The sequence below is a fragment of the Lutra lutra genome, chromosome 11 (genome assembly GCF_902655055.1).
Source record: "Lutra lutra chromosome 11, mLutLut1.2, whole genome shotgun sequence".
Classification (NCBI taxonomy): Eukaryota; Metazoa; Chordata; class Mammalia; order Carnivora; family Mustelidae; genus Lutra; species Lutra lutra.
The window spans coordinates 74,326,104-74,333,116 of record NC_062288.1 but is presented as its reverse complement, the minus strand read 5'-3'; the positions used below and the strand labels follow the sequence as shown (position 1 = coordinate 74,333,116).

At 39.0% G+C, this 7,013-nt stretch overlaps 1 pseudogene; it reads right to left on the bottom strand.

The window, feature by feature from the left end:
• The window catches only part of LOC125080516 (ATP synthase membrane subunit K, mitochondrial-like), a 12,899-nt pseudogene extending 6,387 nt beyond the window's left edge, over positions 1 to 6,512 (bottom strand).
• Positions 6,513 to 7,013: the final 501 nt, after the last annotated feature.

Below are 7,013 nucleotides of genomic sequence, written 5' to 3'. Positions count from 1 at the left end.
AACCGTTAGATAGGTTTCTACCTGGCCATAGGCCCCTTACCTTTCTTACAGCATTTACCTTAGAAAACTTGCAGTTGCAAATTCTTTCTCTGCCCCTTTGGGATATACATCTTTATCCAACCCTTTGCCACTTTTACAGTGGAGGACTGTCTTTCTCAAGGCTCTGGGAGCCATCTTTTTGAAATGTAATCAGCAAGAAAGATTGTGTCCCTATCTCCCACTGTTTGTGGGAGAGTAGGAGCCTAACTTTGAAAAGTACCAATTAGCAAGCCTAATCACATTGACAACCTCCCTTCTAGTGCTCTTTGCTGCTTTCCACTGTTTCACTCCAGTGGTTAGAAATTCTCCTTTTGTTTCATGGAAAAGAAGTTGAGTTCAATCTCTCTTCCCTATTGCAGTAGTGTTTTTTTTTTTTTTTAAGATGTTATTTATTTATTTGACAGAGAGAGACACAGCAAGAGAGGGAACACAAGCAGGGGGATTAGAAGAGGGAGAAGCAGGCTTCCCGCTGAACAGAGAGCCCAATGCAGGGCTTGATCCCAGGACCCTGGGATCATGACCAGAGCTGAAGGCAGAGGCTTTAACCCACTGAGCCACCCAGGCACCCCCCCTATTGCAGTAGTCTTGAATAAAGTTTTATTTGTCACTGATAATTCACAGACCTGTACCCCTGACACAAATAATCCATTATATGTTAATTTTTTTTAAAGTTTTACTTGTCATTTTAAATAATTTTCTAATGCAATTCTTCTTTTATAATTTAAGAAGAAAGCTCTAGAGAAAAAGTAGAACTCTTTTGGAAGCCTGGAACAAGTAATGACCTACACTAAGTGAAGTAGAAATGCCAGAGTTCTATGGGAGATGGTAGAGGAAAGAGTCAAAAGGCTTATGAAAAGGGGCATGTCAGAAGGGATAGACTTAAGTAAATCTGAAAAACCCACCACCAACTATATTCCAAGGAAGAACTTAAAGAACAACCTATTGCTAAAGCAATAAAGAATATGTTTATGGCAGGAATAATAGAATTATTGAGAGTCTTGGTGGATGGTCTCTAGAGCCCAGGGATGATAGCGGAGATTATGTTACAGAACTGGGCTTCCTGACAACAGTGGTGATGATATTTAACCACCAAAGGAAGCTGGAACAATCATTGTAATGTGTAGCAAGGTTGGAGCAGCATCCAGAACAGTGTGACTTGTAAAGAGCACAGTGTTCCTAGGGGCGAGGTTGATGAACAGCTAACAATCATAATACTCAGTTTATATAACTGAAGGAAATCAAGGAAATGTTGCCTTAATAAAAAGGTACAATCTCTTGTGAATTTCCAAACTTGATCCAGATCTCAAATCTGTAATCCAGTGACCAAAGAAGCTGGATCTCTTGAGGAAGACATCGGTGACCCTATGGTGGATGTGTATAGAAATGATTCACTTCTTCCACAAGATATCTAACACCATTATTTAGGTCATTGTACACTGGGGAAATGAGAAGATGAGATATTTTGAGAACCTAGAGTCTGAAAATACCTTGATTTCCAAGGATCTGGACCATTGTAAGCATTCCCTCTGGAATGAGCAAATGTATAGGTCAGATAAAAATAGAGCCCTGGTGTATGTCTGACTCATAATGGGTCTAATTGGTATCTGAGCCCATTCTATGTTTATTTCCTAATTATCCAAATGTATAACTCCAAATGTGTAACTGGGTAGTCGTCAGAACTCTAACACTGGGTCCTTGGCTTATATATGGGGTGGGAGCTGTTATAGTGGAAAGGCCAGGTGGAAGCTTTTATACCCCCTCCCCACACCAAAATAGTATGTGAAAATCATTTTGCATTCTTGGCAAAGATTTGTGCTACCTATCAAGACCTAGAGGGGTGGTGGTCTAACTCCTCCAATAATCAGATGGTGGCAGATAGTGAAGATGGCCGTAAATTTTGTTGCACCTGCTGTGCTGCATGTGGTATTTTGTAGCACAAGTGCAGCCACTATGCTGCAGTATGTGGTATGTTTTTCTAGAATAGATTAATGTAGCTTCAGATATATGGTCTGCAGTCACTAATATGGTTAATATGTTCTTTTCCATCACCTTCAGGAAAGAGAACCAGAAACAGTTTGCATTTATGTGAGATGGACAGTAGTGTCTTTATTGGTCATTTTGGGCTGTTCTAACAAAATACAATAGACTAGGTAGCTTAAACAGTGGAAATTTATTTTCTCACAGTTGTAGAGGCTGGAAGTCCAAGGTCAGGGTGCCAGCAGGGTTAATTTCTAGTGACACCTTTCTTGCTAGCTTGCAGGGAGCTACCTTCTTACTGTGTTCTCATGGTTTTCCCTCTGTGTGTGCCTTCCTCTTCTTGTGTCTCTTCTCTTCTTATATGGACATCAGAACTATTCGATTGTAGCCCCATCCTTATGACCTCATTTAACTTTAATAACTTCTTTAAAGGGCCTATCAACAAATATAGTCACTTTGGGGGCTTTGGGGAGCACACAATTCAGCCCATAACAGGATACATTTATAGTATTTCCCCCAAGGCTTTGTTAACGCTTTCATCCTCTGCTGTAAATTATCCTAAACGGTTCTGAACTATCTCTACATTCTCCAGAGCTTAACACTGGTTCTCTATATTGAGGGCGTCATATTAGACCTAATGATCAGGAAATGGTGAGGCCCATGGTAAGACACATGTGCTCCGAAGGGTGGAAGACAAACCCTATAAAGGGATCCAGCACATCAATGAGATCTTTAGGGTCCATGGTGTGGGGCTTGGCAGGACATCTCCTCTGATAAAAGACACACTATTAAACATTTTGCAATTTTCATTGCTAAGAAGGAAGCACAATGCTTGATAGGCTTCTCTAGGTTAAAATTTCATACTTAGGTATATTGTTCCAACCAGTATACAGAGGGTTGCCTTCTTTGAGTGGAGTCCAGAGGAGGAAAGTATTGACAGTATATCCAGGCTGTGGTGTAAGCATCCCTGCTTCTTGGACCATATGACTTTTGTGTTATTGGAAGTATCTGTGGTGGGAGAAATTTCCATGTGGACTTTATGGGAAGTTCCAACAGGAGAATTACAATGTGTAGACTGGAAGGTCTGGAGCAACAATATACCATCTGTATCAAAAAGCGATAAACCATATGAAAAACATCTCCTGGAATGCTAGTGGGTTCTAGTAGAGCAGGAGCATTTAACCATAGGGTTTCAAGTGATCATGCAGCCTGAATTGCCCAGCATCAGTTGGGGTTCTCTCAGACCCACACAGTCATCAGGGCCAGTAGCCTGTCTTAAGAGGGATCTTAGGACTTAGTAGCAATCCATTATAAATTGGAAGGGATACAATTAGAGGTGTGCACAAACACCTCTAATTGTGGCCAAAGGATACAAGTAAGCTGAATGAGCCCAGACACCCATATCATCAACGTCTTTATACAAGTGCTTCTTTTTCAGTTCAAATCTATGACAGCATTGGGGAAGGGTTTTCTTATTACTAGCTGATAGAGGAGAAAAGGCTAAGCTTGGTTCATAAATGTGTGTGCAAACTAAAAAGGGATTGCTGTTCAATTTCAACCCTCCTCACAGGTGGACTGAAAGATGATGCTGATCAAAAACCACCACTGAGCAGAGCTTTGGTTAGAGAATTGGGTAACCCAGTTTTGTCATGTTAAACAAGGAGTAACCTGAGATAAAAAATATTTGTGGTCATATGAGCAGAGGCAAATGACTTGGCTGGTTGGTCAGTACCCTAGAAGGAGAAAAAATTGGAAAATTATGTAACATGGAGGACTAGGAAAGAACCTTGTAGATGGAGCTATGGGAATGTATACAAAGTGTAAAGATTTTAATATTATATGTTAATGCCTTCCAGTAAGTATCTATACATAAGAGGACTAAACAATGAAGTAGATGAAGTTACTTGCCAGTTGATGTTAGCCGGCCATCATCATCATTGATATTCCTCAGTGCAGGCCCAGGCCTGGAGTAACCATGGAGGAAGAACTTGGGTCAACAGCATAGTATCACAGTCACAAAGGCTGATCTAGTTCCATGTGCTTATGAATGTCCAATCCATTGAAAGGAACAATTTCTAGTACTGAAACCTTGGTATGGTACCTTTCCTCAGGAAATCAACACCTTTGTGGCAAATGATTAACTTGGAACATCTCTATACCCAGAAAAGGGCAAAGTTTATTTAGATTGGAATTGACATATGTTCTGGATATAGGTTTATCTTTTCTATAGTGTCAGTTCCCATTATATAAGGCCTCACAGGGTATTTGAGGCACTAACATGTGATTTTGCATAATATCTCCTTGGACTAAGGGATACACTTAACATTAAAGAATGTCAACAGTGAGCCTATAACCATGTGATCCAATCCTCCTTTATATATAGCCAACCTGATAGAATGGTGGTACTATCTTTGTAGAGGCAGTTAGGTATTGTCTTATATATGATACCTACAAAGATAGGGCTCCAACCTACAGAATGTGGTATATCTTCTAAGTCAACAACCATTATATGATATCTCCAGTACATGGGTATAAGACTTCTCTTACACAACAGTGGCAGAGAACAAACACACATGGCACCCAGTTGATCCACTAGGAGACCCTTCTTACACTCTCCTGTCTAATTTTTATGGCAAATGCACAAGTGCAGCAGCCACAGTCTAAGAAGAGCATTATGACCAGAATCTCAGAGTCTCTTAGGATGAAAATCTGGCTAACTTCACCATGCATACCACCTAAACCAGTAACAGTACTGGATGAGAATGAGGAGTACCTAGAATATGCAGTAGGGAAGAAAGAAGAAAGAATTGTTGTAGCCTTGGGACTGTTTTCAGTCATGGGCCCTATCCTTCATCCCGCTAGCAGTTGTCTTAAGTTTACCCAGCAAAGAAAGCAACCAGAATCTTAGAGATAGGGTTTCCAAATGAGGTGAACTCACTACACATAGCATATGGGTCTGAGTAGTAAAAGGGGTAGTACAAGGGTAGCCTTTAGTTTGGTGAATTCTCTGATGTGTCTGCCAGATCCCTCTTAGGACTTAGACACTAATTCCTTAAGCTGTGGGGAATATTGACTGTGGGTACCTCCAGGTAGTAATACTGTTGGCTGATGGAAGCTGTCTTACATAAGATTTCACCTGAAGGAAAACCTGTATCCAAAGTCCAAACCATTCCATGTGGGCCGAAAAGGTTTAGCCCATTTTCAGGTCCACTTAGCATTGCCACCAACTCTAGAGCTTCCTGTCATCTTGATTTTGCTTTTTTCCTGAATCACAGTTCAACTTCTCCTTCTCCCCAATCATCATTACACCTTTATAGGTTTCATTTCTGAATCACCTTATAGTAAATTTTCTGCACATATTCTTCTCAAAGACTGTTTCCTTGTGAGCCCAACCAAAGACACCATCAATAATTGCGTTCACAAACAACAAATCATTTAGCTTGGCTTGATTTTGGACTTAATATGAATAGATTCTTATAGTTGGCATTGCTTTGTGCCTTGCTTCTTTAATGTTATGTACATTAAAAATTTCCAATCTGTTAATCCAGGTTCATCAATTTTGATACATATAATAGTTTATTCATTTTCACTGCTGTATAGTATCCAAGACGTGCATAACTATAATTTATTCTTTCAGCTATTGATAGACATTTGATTGTTTCCATTTTTATTTTAATATTATAAATAATGATACTAAAAACACATTCTTATAACTTCTTCTTGGTGTACATAAAAGTCTCCATAGAATATTTAACTCTCATTTTGCTTGAAGAGCAGCAATAGTCTTGGATTTGAATTGATAAACAGACTATGAAACCCAGTAGGTTTCACCCTGAGGCAAATGTATGTAGCTTTTAGAAAGGATAAGAGTAGTCAGTAAAATATATATAACAACAGCATAGCAGGGGTCACTTGACTTCTAGAAGTTGCTTTCCATGCCACTGACACTTTGTATGAAGGGAACACGTAGTCAGAGAAGATGAGGCTGAATGTTTGTGGATCATCTGAGGTAATGTTTGTCATCAGATTTAGAGTCCCATCAGCTTTCATACCTTGATAGTCATGTAACCCCCTAAGGCATAATGTTATTAGCTTCCATCCTTTTGTGCAGCTGCATGTCAGTCATCCAATGAACAATCTCGATGATCACATGCTTGGCTCAGTACATAGCAGCCTCACTGGGACTATCATTTACCTTAGACTTTGTACACTTTTATATATTCCTTGTATTAGTTTTGCAAGTGATTTGAGTAAGGGTCAGAATCTCCCCATCCCTGATACTGAAGGAAAGATTATGGTCCAGCTGCTCATACTGTCCTTCCAAGTGCATGCATAAGAGTAAAATTACCAGGTCATGCATTATGTGCATGTTTGTTTTTACAGGTGCTACCAAACTTTCCCAAAGTCAATGTACCAATTTGCATTTTTACCAGTGGTGGCTGAGACATTTTTTGCTTTACATCTTTGTCACCTTCGGGATCATCAAAATTCTTCATGTTTCCAGTTGAATCATTATAGAATAGTGTCTCATTATACTTTGGATTTTCATTTATTATTTATCAATAATGAAGTTGGGCATCTTTTCATATGTTGATTTACCACTCTTTTTTCTCAATGTGAAATGCCTATTCATATTTTCCCATTTTTCTACATAATTATTTGTTTCTTATTAATTTTAGTTTTTTATATCATATGAACACTAATCCTTTGTTAGTATGTAATGAAGATATAGGAAATTAGTTTATCTATCCCAAAGGCACAAAGATAGTCTCATGTGGATGGCTCATTTGTAGTTGATTTTTGTATGTTGATGTGTGCATGTGAGGTGGTGGTACTATGTACAACAGACATATAGATATACACATAGTTATCACTGTAGAATTTTGTGAGTAGACATCCTTTTGCCACCAATCTGTGATGGTTATTTTATGCTCTGCCATATGTTAAGTTTAATATATAGTGAAGTTGCTGATGGAGTTTGAGATATCATATGATTT